Genomic DNA, 17128 nt, shown 5'->3' with positions numbered 1-17128 from the left:
GACCTGTCATACCTGTCAATAGTTTGTCAGGGCCATGCCAAGCCACATCAGGCCAGCCCAGACCATCTTGTGAGTTGACCAAGGGCACAGAGTTTTGCAGCAAGTGGAGGAAAGTCTCCCAAAAAACTCAGCAATGTAGGAATTTCTGTCACTTGCACCCCTCCAACAGCCCTCTGGATATGGATCATCCCTAAGGCCTCATCCTGTCAAACTTCCTAATTAAGCACAGTTTCCCTTAAAGCAGGGCCCTTTAATTAATGCCGGGGAAGTTTGTTAATTACTCCTAACGGTGATGAATGTTTTAGTTAACGTCTCACAACCATGGTCAATGTCATACTCAGGTTTTTTTTGCTGCTTTGTTATCTTTTTTACTCATTGCTCCCAGCGCTGTTTTACGTTTGAACTCAAGGACTCATCGTGTCATCGCTTTATCTAAAGTTTGCATGTTATCAGGTTCCATGATGCCTCCACAGCCTGATTAGCTTGACAGATGAGTGGAATACACAGATGCTTAATTCCTGTATTTTTTCCACCTAGCTCTGGCTCACCTTGACCTTTTGCTTAGAATGACATCCTGTTTACCTGCAGTAAATCAATCCTCATTCTATGGCACCTATAAATAACTCTTCTCAGGGGAAAAGGCGGACATGTCAGCCTATGTTGGAAATGGTTGTCAGCATGGGTTTTATTATCAACCCCTGTTTAGAATAATGTCAGTTTAAATTGAAAATACAGATCATGAAAAACATACTTTTTAGTGCTTCTTCACGTACCTTTGAGTATCTTGAATGCATGCCAACCCACAAATTGGTTAATAAGACAACTATAGTTAGTTTCAATGTGGGCTGCCTTGGTCAGGAAATATTGGAATCAAGAAGCTATTCAGATTTGTATCCCCTTCCTATGTCACCTACAAGCTCAATATACAGCTCTCTGTCTGAGTATCTTGCTAACTATTTTTTCAGTTTTTTCTCCCAGCCAATCAGAGCAGAGATGGACTTAAAGAGACAGGCACTTAAACAGAGTGTTTTAGACAGAGTGGGAAGACCAGTATATTCAGGAAGATAGTTTGAGAGAAAGACTATGTTTATTTAAACCAAAATGTTTTAAATATTATTCAGTAGAAACCCAAAGCACAACATGAAACTTAAAATGTGGATGATATGCCCCCTTTAAGTCAAATGTTCATGTAAAAGTGAAATCATGCTAATTGGCTGTTAATGGAAATGATCACCTCAATCTTCTTTTTTCCTTTTTCGACATGCTCCTCTTCATTATCCCTCCCATCATTATTACTGTTTACAGTTGCTTATCTGAAGACCATGTTTGAGGTCTCTTTCTCAGCCTCATTGAGAGAGGCGGGCCATGTACAGCTAATCAGCTTGAATAAGTAAAGGAAACACTTTGACAGGCCAGGTAATGAGAAGTAATGAATCACTAATCACAGTCTCCTACAACCCTTGGAGCACAGATGAAAAATTAAAGGTAATTAGCTTGCACAGTTGTGAAAACAATATTTAAGACTGTTGGCATTACATGGCACAGACTTAACAGATTTTCTCTGCCGACAACATACATCAACACGGCGCTGAAGTCCTAATATCAAGCTGTTATTGGAAAAGCTTTCTCGATGTTATTTTAGTGACTGATCTGATCAGGGTATTAAAGTCCCAATTTTTTCTCTCTCACAAAAGCAATCTCTCCAAAAGGCACGCATGAAAAATGCTTCACTTAGTTTTACCCTGAGGATTTTGTCTACTGAGGGAAAGAAGGAACACGCCAGCAACATGCTTCTGAAACTCAGCTTTGGTAAAAGAAATACTGAGGAACAGCGGAGTGTGAGATCATATTCATTCTCTACTTCACACACACACACACACACACACACACACACACACACACACACACACACACACACACACACACACACACACACACACACACACACACACATAGAGGTAATTCAGAGACATATGGTCAGAGCTGTGAACCCTCTGCAGCTCTCCGTGGTTCCTGACAGCAGAGTGAGGGATGCTTTGACAGGGCCCGTGTTTGACAAGTCTACGCAAGACTCAAAGTACAGGATCCAGACATGGCCTGTCAGTCAAAGCCGGTGCATCTCCCTGCTGAGATGTGCCAGTTTAGTCACAGTTACAAAGGAACTAATATGCGTTAACTGGAGCAAGGCACACATATGGGCCTAGTAGAGCCCCGTGTCCCGAGGCTGGGATTGAATGAATGCCAAAGAACATAAGCCCAAGATATAAAAAGAATTACAAGGGGACAAATAAAACATGGGGATTATGTCAGTGTGAGAAATGGAGGCGTTGTAATTCTGCATGTGTGCCGGCTCGCCTCTCCTGTTTCGGCATCCAGGGCCTGTGGGCTGTAGCCCCGCAGTCCTGCACCTGTGCTCCGAGGATCCAGGAGCTTTAGAAGGAGAATGGAGGGAGGAGGTTGTTTTACTGTACGTGTCAGGGAGGGGCTGCACTATTAGGGGATAGAGGAAGTTTGAAAGAGGAAAGTGGGACATTATAAGACTCATTTGGGGTGTTGGAGACAATCAGGTCCATTCTGTAATTGCCAAATCAGATGCCAGCTCCCATGTTTTGAGTTTTAGTACATGTAAGAGGGCAGCCCCCCTCATATTGTACAATACACATATTGTACAATACAGAGTTAAACACCAGTGACAAGAATGACTAGATTTAAGCCCACAACTACACCCCTGCTCAGCGTCTTGTGCCGTGTTATCACTCGAAGTTCATTTGAGTTTAAAGCATCCTCTCTTTCTCGCTCTTCTGCTTTCGAGCGTAAGACCTGTCTTGCATAACAAACAATTGCACCAAACTCCATTAAAATCACTTCATGGGGATGTGCTAGTGCCTCAAGTTAAAGGCTGTAATTGAAAAGCATTTGACAAACCACGCACTGCAAAGCGACAATAGACAAGCTGTGATTCTCACTTGAGTTATTCAGTGGAAATGATTATCATCATTTTATTCTGTGCCCTGTACAACTTGCTTGAATAGTACGTCTCCAAAACACTGATCCTCGGATTTGTTCATGCTAACGATCTTCAGATGGATAGACGCCCTGATAATGACTTTCTTTCTCACAACACGAGACACTATTTAACGGCCAGTATACTCCTGATGAAATGAAAGCCTCAACTACTTTTGGATTATCTTTTTTGATTTTGATGACACCTAAGCGGGGTTCCCTGAATGCCACTTTGACAACTTACTGTTCTCCAGCTTGTACTGAAGCGCAGTGTAACCAGACAAACCCTAAGAAGTGTCTCCTGGGAAGATGCTCCCATCCATTTATTTGAAGTGACAGCCACATCCTTGACAAACACACCTGTCATTGTCCAAGTCACATCACATTTTCAGTTTCATAGACAGAAGACAGTAGAGGTGTGCAGGTGTGTGTGTGTGTGTGTGTGTGTGTGTGTTTGTGTGTGTGTGTGTGAAAATGAGAGAGTGTGTGTGTGTGTGTGTGTGTGTGTGTGTGTGTGTGTGTGTGTGTGTGTGTGTGTGTGTGTGTGTGTGTGTGTGTGTGTGTGTGTGTGTGTGTGTGTGTGTGTGTGTGTGTGTGTGTGTGTGTGTGTGTGTGTGTGAGCTATCAAGTCATGATGACACCCAACAAAAACTGCTTTAGGGTCTACAGACAGACCACCTACATGTCATTATCTTTGAGGATCATTTTTTTTTTTTTATTCCATATCGTAACACAAATAGTCTGCAACACAACAGATTTTCTACAGCTATTTACTTTTTAGGAATTAAAAGTGAAAATGAGGGCACCAGGAGTGCCAGTAAAATCCCTTAATTTGACAGGGAACTGATTTACATGTCTTAACGACGGCAAGAAGAGTGGGTCAATGATGCGTCTGAAAATCATTCTGTAATCTGTAAGGGATGTTTATAGACAGTTTGAGTAATCATTTACGGTTTGTTTCCTCTTTCAAATAAATATGGCTAACCTTGTGGGTTTTGTAACAAATCTTACTGATGGTCAGACAGCTGCATTTCTTGTCCCAGAGGACTTCCTAAAGCGTCGTCACCAAGTTGATCCAAGCAATTAACATGACGAGTAGTTGGCCGAGAAGTATTCAGATATTTTACTTCAATAATTCAGCAATGTTACAATGTGTAAAATGTAACACATTTAACAAGTAAGTAGTCAAAATGATATGTAAGTAACAGCAGAAATGTACTTGAGTATCAAAAGTAAAAATGCATGTAGAAGAGCCCCTTTCAAGTTTTAATTATAAAAAATTTTAATGAATATATGTATTTTAATATTGATTTACTCCGATCAAAATCACAAAGTTAGATCCCAAACAAAGCTGGAACGAAGCGATAACGATAACGGGTCACATGAAAGTGAAGCATTGACGCGGCTAAAGGCAGGTGTTTATGTGGAGACACATTAACAGACAGTGACAGCAGCAGGCTGCTGTTTGGACTCAGCTGTGATGGAGGGACAAAGCTGCGGCCTTTGGTTCATTGGCTGAGACATTACTGGGCCACTTCTGTCTGAGGCGGCGTGATGCCTTGTCACCTGACACTGGGCTGCTGTGACAGGCTGCAGCACCTCAGCTGAAGTGTTCTGAAGAACTCCAGTACACACACCAACAGTTTCTCTTACTCATGTTTTCTCCAGGAGTTGTCTCATGTTGCAGTGTGTCTCTGGGGCTTTGTGTTTGCCTGTCATACTCCCTTTAAGTCAGGTAGGACTAGTATAATTTATAATGATATCAATTCATAAAAAAACAGATTTAGAGTAATTTTTGTATCCAGATTTAAGCAGTAGAATCAGAAACATCCATAAAAGCGAATTGAAAGTGTGTTACCTTTCATGTAGATGTCCAATCAGTGTTGATGGTAAATGAAGTAATTTTTGCGTTTGGACAATTGAAGCTAGTTTGTATTAAAAGCTAAGAAAGCAAGGAAATGATGGGTTTGTGTTGTTCGTAACTATCAATGGATCTTATAGCAATATAGGAAGCTCTGTTTTTGAGCAGAATTTTGAGTAAGTGCGCTCAATAGCTGCCCAGAGCTTAAAAATCCTGTCTGAAAGGACCTTTGTTCTTCCATGCAGCCAACTACATCACAGTTACATCAAATGTCACGTCCTGGATGCGGGAGGATTACATTTTGCAAATCAATCGACTACATTTACCATCAACACTAATTGGAAATCCACATAAGATATGGCCAATTCCCTTTAAATTGAGCCATATTGTCAGCAGATTAAGTCATTTGTCCACGTCTGTGTTACTCTATTGAGAATCAATTAGAAATATGGAGATGGTGACCCCGTGGGGTCATTAGTCTTAAAGATTTGTTTGGACCCAGCAACAACCTTTGACCACCTTGCTTGAACTAAGTATAACTTTCCTGATACTAATATGAAAAGTTAAAAGGTAAATGGGTATGCTTGTAGAAAAAGCTCTTTCTTGATGAGTTCATTGGGATTCATCTGTTCGACTCCAGACCAATCTAAAAAATATATAATAGTACCATTTTAACAAAAATACATATGTGTACGGAATAGTTAGCATACAGGTTGATAAATGAGACCTGGATTGTACTGCTCAAGTTGTAAGAGAGTTTATTAGAGGATGTTTTGATATAGTTTTGCTGTTTTGTGAATAATTGATATACAAACAGTTATTTTAAGGCAAATTATTCATTTAAAAGGATTTTGTGAATGTACGGTAGAAGGATTCCTTTCCTTAAAGGGTAAAACTAAAGTTTATTAGGTATAAAACTCCACTGGCTCTCTAAACCAGCCAGCCATTTATTGTTAAAAAGCCCTCTCTTTGTCATTACAGAGGTAGTACTTGTTAGCTTGTACAGTTTGACAATCAGGATAACATTAAAGGTCAGAAAAGGGATTTGGGAGACAGCTGCTCATGTTGTAACCATTGATTGAACTGTAGTAGACCATAGGGAAAACATGGCAATTGTTAAAGTGAGCTGTAAACCCCTAAAGTGGTGTGTATGCTTTAAACATTAACCTGTGACTGCCTGCAGCATGCATACCATAACATTTGGTGCTTCCAGGTATTGTACCTCTGTTTCCTTTCATAATGAAGGATGAATTACAGGACCTACTGTAGCGCTATTGTTACATGTTCTTAGCTAATGAATTCTCTGTGTGTGCCATACAGTATGAACCCTGAATGTGTGTGTGTGTGTGTGTACGTATCGACACATGTCTATAAGGACAATACGTTGTCCGGCATGTCTCAGGAGGGATCAGTTTCATTTCCCCTCCTCTTCCTCCTCCTCTAACCCTCAGGAATGGAAGACATTTCTTGTGAGTACAGACCTTTAATTGTCCGTCCTGTCGACATGTAAGGGAAGTGATGCGTTATATTATATCATCACTCTCCCTGACGTCCCCTGAATGACCCCAGAATCAACGATTCAGCTGAATGGACCTATTGTTGCACACATTTTCATCCTAACCTTTCAGTCATCTGATGAAATATGTATGCGGCTTAAAAGAAAAAAAAGATACAACGTCTGTTTAAATCACTTCCTGCGTCTATTTAACTGGCATCACTGATATCCGATCGGGATTGACACGGGCTCCAGCAGCAGTCTGCTCCTAAGGGCCACGGTCGATGGAGAACATCCACCATCCTGTTCGAGCCTTAAACTGTGACTGCTCTATCTCTTTTGTTCTTCCCTCTTTGCGGCAGTACCAGAGGGGAGAGCTGAAGAGGGACTGCAGCTGACTGGCGACACTGACTGAATTACCCTTCACCCCATGAGGGTGCAAGTTTGGGTCAGTTACTATCGACAAGCTTCTGCCGAGCTCTGGAGTAGCTGCAGGGGAGAACAGAGGATTGCTGTCCTTTTATTGTGCTGCTATTACTGAAGTAAATGTTACTGAAGTTAGACAAAACACACAACTCAAAGCTAAATACATTAAATTGAATGTACAAATCCCCCCGAAATGTCTGCATTATCCTATTCTCCGGTGGTTTAAGGGGGGGGGGGCACACATTCCAGTGACTGACAACTAAATAAGCTGTGGAATTACGATGCTCTTTTCTCCCTTTTGTACATGTTGCTTTACACAAGCTGGGCCCATATTGGGTAACTAATTAGGCAAAGAGAGTTAAGTGTGAAATCCTGTATGGCTGAAAGGTTTGAGAGCAGCAATGCATTCTCAGACTAGCGACTGTTTGGTGGACCTTATTGATTCCGCGGCAGAGGCAGAGATCAATGAAAAGAAACAGACTGAGACAAAGAGTGGCATTTAAGGGTGGGAAAAGCTGACATTTTCTCCATCACTGTCACAGCCGCGGCCATAAAGCAGCGGCAAATATTAAAACATTTCTCATCCGCGCGGGAGTATTGGCAGCAGAAATTGTTTTCTCCTCGGTGTGATACTTGGGCTGAACTCCCAGTAGATCCCCGGGGACTGCAGATTGGTGCCTGTGACATATCGGCACCAGCATTTACACACACCTGCCACTCACTCCCAAACAGCCCGGGAGCAGGGCTGTAGAGGGCAGATAGCAGCCGAGGACTGCTGTGAAGGTGTGGTGGAATTCATCATTGATAACACGCTTATGTTTGCAGGCCCAATAGAGTGCTTCTATTAGTCAGCAATGCCCCAACGCTGTGTGCTGGTTATGCATATGTAATGAGCATGTGTGTATGTGTTGTTTCTTATCGGTGTGTGTGTGCAGTTGTGCTCATGCAGCATCATTTGTGTCGAGCGCAGGCATGTGTGTTATGCGTGTATGATTATGAGTGTGTGTCCTGTCCTTCGAGTGCACTCCCCGGGTCTGAACTCTGAGTGACACAGGCACGGCAGGGTCACGTGTCTATTTGTGGGATAAATTATATTATGCTACACTAAGAGAATTACAAAGAGGATGTCCCTTGGAGTCACCAGGCTCGGCTATCAGTCATAGTTACTCTGTGTGTCTCTTAAGCCCCTCTATCTGCACTCATCCACTGGTCTGGAACGGGTGTTAAATGAATCCTAGTCTGCATCCCGTCATTAGGAGCTTATGATTTGAGCTGAGAGCGAAACGAGGGAGAACAACGCAGAGGGTAATTAAGAATAAGAGAATCATTGACAGCACGTTCATTTTGAGTGCACCTGCTTGTTTTTCACCCCTTGTGTTTACAGTCACACATCTCTCCCTTATCCTAACTGATCATCTCTTTATCTTATCTCCCTCTTTTCTTTCTCAATCCCTCCCATTCGTCCCCTCTCTTGCTCCTTCTTTGTTGAACCTGCTCTCCCTCCCTGGCTGGAATGCAACTTTTCCCTCCCTTGCTTCTTCCTTCCCTCCTTCACTCCCTAGGTGGTATTTGATAGCAGTAAAGCAGGAAGCAGGAGAGCAAACAGCAGGTGAACCCACTCTAATACTCAGCTGTGCCATCTGCTGCAGTCACATGACTGAGCTGCAAACCCGCTCTAACGCCATGATGCCCCATCACACCTGACACATCGATCAATCATGACCCAAAGAGCAAAAGAGAGACGGAGAAAGAGAGCGGGAGAGGAGCGATTCGGAGTGGAAACAATCGAAGGATACATCAAACGCTCTATGAAGGAATTATGACTCATTATATCACCTTGTTTTAACTTGTCATTTTGGATTCCTTTCTGGATTGTTTAGTATAATTAAAACTGATATGTCAAAATCTGATCAGCTGTTACGAAACACTGTCAAAAATATTATACTTCATCAAATTAGGCAATGAGAACCTTGGTTTAATCAGTTAAAATCTGTGTATATATTCAAGAGATATGGTATTGTGTGAAGTCACAGAGAAGCGGGACTTTTCACCACTACATTATCATCAGTTCAGCCTGGAGTCCAAGTGGATGTTTGTTCCAAATTGGAAGAAATTCCCCCAAGATTCGGCTACTGCAAAAGAGTATGAGGCATTATAGCAATAAAAGCCAAACATGCAAATTAAAGAAATAATGTCCTTGATCAATTGGTGTAATTGTTTTTGCAATTTATCAACACATGAATCAAAATGTAATCACTAAAGTCTGACTGCTTTGCAACAAATACACAATTAGACAACAAAGCATATTAAGGGAAAACCAACAAACCTCTTTATAAACCCAAAGGTCTTGATGGAGTGTGAAAAACACATTCAATTACAGCAACATTCTGAACAGGAAATGATTTCAGTCAAAACTGTCCCTACCACAATTAAGCAGTGTTAATTATGTATTTCATTAAGTAAGTGGATTAGAAGCAGTGCTGATGAAATCATAACGGGGTTTGCCGGAGGCCAGGCTGCACAGAACAGACAGGAAACGACTGATATGGCTCTCTCTTACCTACACTTCTCTGTTATACCCTGAAATAACCCTATAAATACTTAACACCTTTACCGGCCTATCTGGGCTGTCTTCATTCGCACACAATCACCCAGTATCTGCATACCGCTTTTGTGTAGGATCATATAGTGTAATTGTGCCATAGATACTGTTGACATCCACTTGCTGTTTTCAAGTCCTACGGAAACGATGAAGTCTCTCCATTTCATCTAAGCCAGTTCATTACCATTCAGGTGCAAAAAGGAGATAAAGCAAAAATGCAGATCGCTCTTTCTGTCTCCCCCTCTTTCACACCCATACTCTCTCCCTCACTCACATGTACTCGTTCATTCTATCTCTCTCTCTCCCGCTCTCTGTGTTCTCTGATGTTTTATTTGATATCCCACAATAAAGCCTCTCTTTGAACTGCCATCAATTGTGTATGGATTTTTCCTCTGAGGAGAAACAGAGAGCTGTCTGAAAGGGCTCCAGTCCCGCAGGCTGCCTTCATATTGATGCAGAGGAGTATTGCCATCTTCATTGCTGGATCAATCACTCACGTCACTGTTGTTTTATGGCTGGGGCCACTTCACAGAAAGAAGCCTGACAACATCACCGCAGAGGTTTGCAAAACGATACAGCTCTGATAGTTGAGGAGGGTGGAGAGGGGAGGCGGAGGGCTGCAGGAGGCTTTCGGAGGCAAGAGGGGATGAATTTTGATTCCGCAACTGTCACACACAGCCCACGTTTGCACATATCTCTCCTCTATACAGCTGTGGGAGCCGCTGGTTTATCGCTCGGTGTGGTTAAGTCAAACAGAAAGCAGTGAGAAGACCACAGGACGTCGTCAAAGCTTGATGTGATCTGTGTTACCCTGTGGATGCAAACATTTGTGTGATGTGCCTCCACTTCCACTTCTTATCTTTCACAGTACATTTTGTGGATGGTGCAGAACTTTAAAGTTCAGTTCCTTGCAGCATTCCTTATCCTTTGTGTTTTTGACACAAACTGTACATATGACAACAAATGCTTTGACTTTACTTTTGGAAACAACTTACAAACAATAAAGTAAAGAGCCTCACTTAAAGTATCAGCCATGGTTAGCTGTTTGATCTCGACAAATCCTTTTAAAATGTTCATATCGATCCTCTCTTAAGTCAATATAGTTTTATTTTGTATACAAAAATACTTATTTTCAGATTTTTTTATCATTTTACCATCACTTAGGATTTGTGATTTGCCATTCTGCCGAATTGGACCAAAGTCAGGTTAGAAATGTTTTGACATTTTGTATGTTTTCTTCCCAAAACGTTGTCCATACATATTTTGTACCATATCTAAATTACACAAATCTAGTAAAAGAATCATATATTTTTATATCGTATTTTCAGACTGTATTGGAATGTTCTTCCTCTACCAAAAATGGTCACTACCGAAACATAGTACATACACTGTAGATACAATTATTATATTAACCTGTTAAGATTGTTTTACCTTCCGTTGTCTAAATAGTATTTTAACAAATATTTCTTGAGGGTTTTCACAATTAAATGAATGCAATTTAATTTGTAACCAAATTTCCAAGTTAAATTTATACAATTCATAAAAATCATAATGCAAACTTTCTTTGTAAAATGCATAATACTGATCATATTGATTCCAGAGTTGATGATTGTTGAAATTGAAAATACATTAAACCAACCAGTATCATATCATTTTAGTTGATAACTCAATATACTTAATGTTTTACAAAACATCCACTGTTTCGGTAGTGACCACAGTATCTTGTTCTCAAGGTTGAATCATATTCCCTCAACGTTATTGCTTGATCTTAACTCATAACATGCCTTATGTTGAAGTGTGAATGTTTTAAGTTACTGACCCAGAATCAGCACTTTAGTAACAGGCTGAAATAGAGGGGGATGAGGCTAGAATGGGCGATCTGTTTGGTATTTTGAGCAAAACACTTCATAGACATGTTTTTTATATATCTGAGACCTATAATATATGCCTAACAATAGTATAATAAGAGACCTTTACAGTAACACACTGATTTTCAGACTTTAAAACACATTTATTAAAAAACTATGGGATTTACCTGCTTACCATTCAATTTTTGTCACTACCGAGACGATCATGTCAATTACCGAAACGTAGCCGTATGTTTCGGTAGTGACTGTTTCGGTAGTGACGATTCTGACTCAAATTGAGCATAACTAAATAATGCTAGCAAGTACATGGCTAGCATACACGTTTTCGAAGAGGTTCGCACACATAAAAACCTAATACTTTGCATAAAACCCCGAAAAAGTTTACTTAATTGAAGATAATATGTGTTCGGTAGTGACAATTCTTAAGGTTAACAGGTGGAACAGATTTATATCAAAAGTATGGGATATAGCCATATATATACTTGCCATTCAGCCATGAGGGACAGGGATGCAGTGTCACTGCCTAGTCAAAAATGCAGGGGTCTTGCTAAAAACCAGGCTCAGCCATTGGACTAAAACCCCTTGTGTTTCGGTAGTGACATGAAAACTGGGGACATGATTTTTTTAGTATAGATTTTTTATAAAAAAATTAAACCCACAATAAATCTAAATATTCCAACGTAAAGAAAATACCAATAAACATATTGTGAAAAAATATATATTCCAACGTATGTTTGAATGTAATCATAAAGATCTTCTAAATACACAATTGAACAAAAATAAAATAAAATGTTTTAAGTGTTATTTACATAAATTGAGGGTTGGGGACAGCTACTTCCCAATAGAAAGTACCCTATAAATGATGTTTTTGTATATATTAAGCTTATCACTATATTATTTAATGCCTTATGTTTAAATAGACCATAACATATTCTTAGTAAATATCTATGTCTGAATACTTAATTGTTTTGTTAAATAGTTTTTCTTGTAAAAATGTGAATTGTACTAATTCGGTAGAATGCCATATACTGTATATATATATTATGTAAAAATGTGCAGCTTTAAATAGAGAAAGGGAATTTAACTTGTGTGTATACTGTATGTATCATACCAGGTGTATTTATACAAAAATAGTTCAAAATGTATCTATTTCCTCAGCTGTAATCCTCTCTTCTTCAAAACTACATTTCATATTCTATATTATCAAAAGGANCTGCTGCTTCCTGTAATCCACAATCAGCTCCTTTGTTTTGCTGATGTTGAGATGGAGGTTGTTATGCTGGCACCAAGATGTCAGGTTTTCGACCTCCTCTCTGTACGCTGTCTCGTCGTCTGTGATCTTGCCGATGACGGTCGTGTCGTCAGCAAACTTCACGATGGTGTTGGAGCTGTGTGTGGCCACGCAGTCGTGAGTGAACAGGGAGGAGAGGAGAGGGCTGAGCACGCAGCCTTGAGGGGCACCGGTGTTGAGGATCAGGGTGGAGGATGTGATGTTTCCCACCCGCACTGCCTGGGGTCTGCCCGTCAGGAAGTTCAGGATCCAGTCACAGAGAGCTTGATGACCAGCTTGTAGGGCACAATGGTGTTGAATGCTGAACTGTAATCAATGAACAGCATTCTCACATATGTGTTCCTGTTCCTCAGGTCCAGGTGTGAGAGGGCAGTGTGGATGGTGAGGGCTATGGCGTTGTCTGTGGACCTATTTGCTCTGTAGGCAAACTGCAGGGGGTCCAGAGAGTCAGGGAGGGAGGAGGTGATGAAGGTTTGGCTAACCGCTCAAAGCACTTCATAATGATGGGGGTGAGTGCTACTGGGCGGTAGTCGTTGGGCCTGGTGATTTTTTTCTTTTTGGGGACAGGAACGATGGTGGAGTGTTTAAGACATGTGGGGACTACAGACTGCAGCAGGGACCTGTTGAAGATATCTGTGAACACCTCTGCCAGCTGACCTGCACTCACCCTGAGAACACGGCCAGGGATGCCATCGGGTCCAGGAGCCTTGTGTGGGTTAACCCTTTTAAAGGATTTGCACACATCTGCCATGTTTAAAACAAAAGGGCAGGGCTCCTGATCCTTCTGTGCCTCCACAGCCTGGCTGCTCTCAAGTCGTGCAAAAAAACTGTTCAGCTCATCTGGGAGAGATGCGAACGCAGACACTCCCGCAGCACCCCCCGCTGCTCCTTTGTAGTCTGTCATTGTTCTTAGTCCTGCCCACATGTTCCGGGTGTTACAGACTTTGAAGTCAGATTCCACCTTGTCTTTGCACTGCTGATTGCTCTCCGGAGTTCATACCTAGATTTCCTGTACTCCTCCAAATCTCCAGCTCTGCGATAGTGCGCGCTTTCAGCTTGCCACGCACCTCACCGTTTATCCAGGGCTTTTTCGTACAGAAACCTTTGGTACCACGTCATTGATGCATTTCCCAGTGTAGCAGATGACCGTGTCCGTGTGTGTGTTGATGTTATTGTCCTCAAACACACTCCAATCCGTCGATGCAAAGCAATCCTGCAGAGCTGAGTCTGACTCCTCACTCCATCGTTGCAGTGTCTTTGTTACCGGTCTGTCCCGTTTGAGTTTCTGCTTGTAAGCAGGCAGCAGCAGCAGCAGCAGCAGCAGTGAGATGTGGTCTGATTTGCCAAAGGGAGGGCAAGGGAGAGCCTAAAGTACCGAGATAAACTTGATTGGCAATTATGAATGACTGAATTCTACTTCACAGTGACTATACATTTAGACTCGTTAGTGTAACTAACAATACAGTACAAAAAAGTATGAACTTTGGGATTTTAGCCTTTGCAAACCATTTACATGCACAAAAACCTATAAAACACACTACGTAAAAGGAAATCCCAAAAGCATTACAGGGCCTCTTCAATACATGCATACAGGAGCAATTTGGGATTAGGTATCTTGCCCAAGGACACTTTAACATGTTGACTGCAGGACCTGGAGATCAAACAACTGACCCTCTGATATGTAGACACCTGATAACCTGATAACCCCCACAACTGCCCACTTTAATTCAAAAGTAAATAGCAGAATTGATTAAATAAAGGCCAAGAAGATGTAAAAAGAGAAGAAGCAGGTGAATAGCTGAGTGATTGGAGGCTGCCTGAGGTGGATGGAAAATGTCAAAGCCCGCTCCATCCCTCCCTCATATAGCCGAGATCTCTGGAGGGCACAAATTACATTCTAGTTTGATACCAAAGCAGCTGAGGTTCATGTTATGCCCTGACACACACGGAAGCACACACACCACACAAATCACACTCATTTCAGTCTGGAGCAGACAAATTCAATTAGACCAGCACTGGCTAAATGGGTTTATCTGAACAGTGCAAGCTTGTTACATAGAGCCCCTAAGCCTTGCGTGTGTGTGTGTGTGTGTGTGTGTGTGTGTGTGTGTGTGTGTGTGTGTGTGTGTGTGTGAGAGAGAGAACGAGAGAGAGAGAGAGAAAGAGAGAGAGAGAGAGAGAGAGAGAGCTTTAAAGTATGAAACCACAGAAGCTGAACTCGCATGAGGGATTGTTGTGTGTGAAATCTCCAATGCTAAGAGGAAAACATGAATGGAGAATGATTCGGCCCATTTGCACATCACGACTAACTGACTTACAAGAGGTTGAACAGCAGGACACAACAGGATACAAATGACCCCTCCTGCCTTTTATGGCGGCGTTATGTCTTTGTTTATAGGGCTGCTGCAGGGCTGCTGTGGTTACAGATGTTACAAATGCATGATTAATTTCCAGTAAGATGCTAAAAGGTCCTACAGCATGGGTCGGCAATAGGCGGCCCGCGGGCCATTGGCGGGCCGCCAGCAACAATATTTGGCCCGGGAAATTATTTTGAGAATAAAAATAAAAGATTATTTTGAAATTTTATTTTTTATTTTTTACAATATCGGACCGACAGTCGCACATAATAGGTTATAATGTCCGAATAGAGATTCTACCTATAATTAGAATGTTTGTTGAACTTTTATGCCCTGAAGTGCAAGACACCACAGCATTTCAGAAAACACTACAGCATTTCACATTGGACGGAAAGGGTATTCCTTTAAGGAGAACACTTCTTGTTTANTAACAAATAAATGTAACTTATTTTATTTTTGTTGTTCATTCATATCTTATTTGACCTATTAACATTTATTTATTCGTGCATTTTTTTTAATCTCTCCAACTGGAGAGATTAAAAAAAATGCACGAATAAATAAATGTTAATAGGTCAAATAAGATATGAATGAACAACAAAAATAAAATAAGTTACATTTATTTGTTATTGGCTCTGGTAGGTTATTGGTTATGTTCACATACTTATTTGATTAATAAAATGTAAACCAATCTTTTTCATATGGGTGTTTAGAGTTGAACCCCCTAGATCTAGTAGTAATTCTGCTTAAAGTGCACCAGATTGAAGCATTTTACTTTAAAGGTCACATGTCATGGCCATTTCCACTGATCATAATTCCATTGTTGAGGTATACTTAAATAGAAAAATACTGTGCAATTTTCCAAACTCACATTGGTTTTTGCATACAGCATCTCTGTAAAGTATGTGTATTCAGCAGTATTCACTTTCTCCACTAAACGGCTCACTGCAGCTCCTCACACCGTTTACATGCAGAAAAACCTTCATAGCACACAAGGGGATGGGTAATAACCGTAAAAGCATGACATGTGACCTTTAAAATGTTAAAAAAAAATTCTCGGGGGGGCATACCTCCGGATCCCCCTACAGGATGTGACGTCCACCCCCCATTCTATTGTGTATTCCTTGGATACTCTATTGATCTTTATATTTTCTATTGTACGATTATCTGGCTGGGGCGCCAACTCAAATCTCGCTTAGGGCTGCAAATTGTCTAGAGCCGGCCCTGCCATTATCCCTATTTTTGAAACGCATTTCGTTCCCTCGCTCTCTATGACGGACAGCTTTTTCCTCTGCCTTGGTCTGACCATACATAACAACTATAAATAATTTGTTTTCTGACACGGCCCTGGCTAACCCCTTAAGGCGATCTTCCAATAAATGATAAGGATGGAAACAGGATAGATGAAAAACCATCGCATGTACGAAAAGACCGTCAACCAAAGAACAATTATGAAAAATGAACATGGCCCAAAATCACATCCCATACAAGCACAATTCTGTAGTGTGTCTATAAATGTACCAAAGCAGCTCGGATGGTCGGACTCCATACCAGGTCATGTTGATAGTTCATAATAACTCTCACTGCCAGAAGGGGAGACAAAGCCCACAGTGTTGACATCTATAAAACAAGTTAACCTAGACTCCTGCTCGATTTGAGAGCAGCCATGCTGGGGGTGCAGAGAAGGATCAGGAGCCCTGCCCTTTTGTTTTAAACAGGGAAGATGTGTGTAAATCCTTTAAAAAGGGTTAACCCACACAAGGCTCCTGGACCTGATGGCGTCCCTGGCCGTGTTCTCAGGGTGTGTGCAGTTCAGCTGGCAGAGGTATTCACAGACATCTTCAACAGGTCCCTGCTGCAGTCTGCAGTCCCCACATGTTTCAAAAACTCCACCATCGTTCCTGTCCCCAAAAAGTCTAAAATCACCAGCCTCAACGACTACCGCCTAATTGTCGTCTTGAAAAGGGTACTCACAACAATTCCGCAACAACTTCATCTTCACCTGTAGCACTTGTCATTTCAATGTTAAAAACAATAAACGGCATGAATTGCTTCGTCGCATTCATCTAGATCCTCTGTCGCGAGCCAGTTAACTAGCGGGCCTTCTAGAGCAGGGGTTCCCAAACTTTTCAGCCCGCGACCCCCAAAATAACAGTGCCAGAGACTGGCAACCCCCTGTCGACGGGGTGGGGGGGGTGCTAGTGAATTAATTTCAGTTTTCCGCACAA

The sequence above is a fragment of the Notothenia coriiceps genome, unplaced genomic scaffold (genome assembly GCF_000735185.1).
Source record: "Notothenia coriiceps isolate Sejong01 unplaced genomic scaffold, NC01 NC01_scaffold00015822, whole genome shotgun sequence".
Taxonomy (NCBI): Eukaryota; Metazoa; Chordata; class Actinopteri; order Perciformes; family Nototheniidae; genus Notothenia; species Notothenia coriiceps.
The sequence above is the reverse complement of the archived record's forward strand: the minus strand, read 5'-3'. Positions refer to the sequence as shown.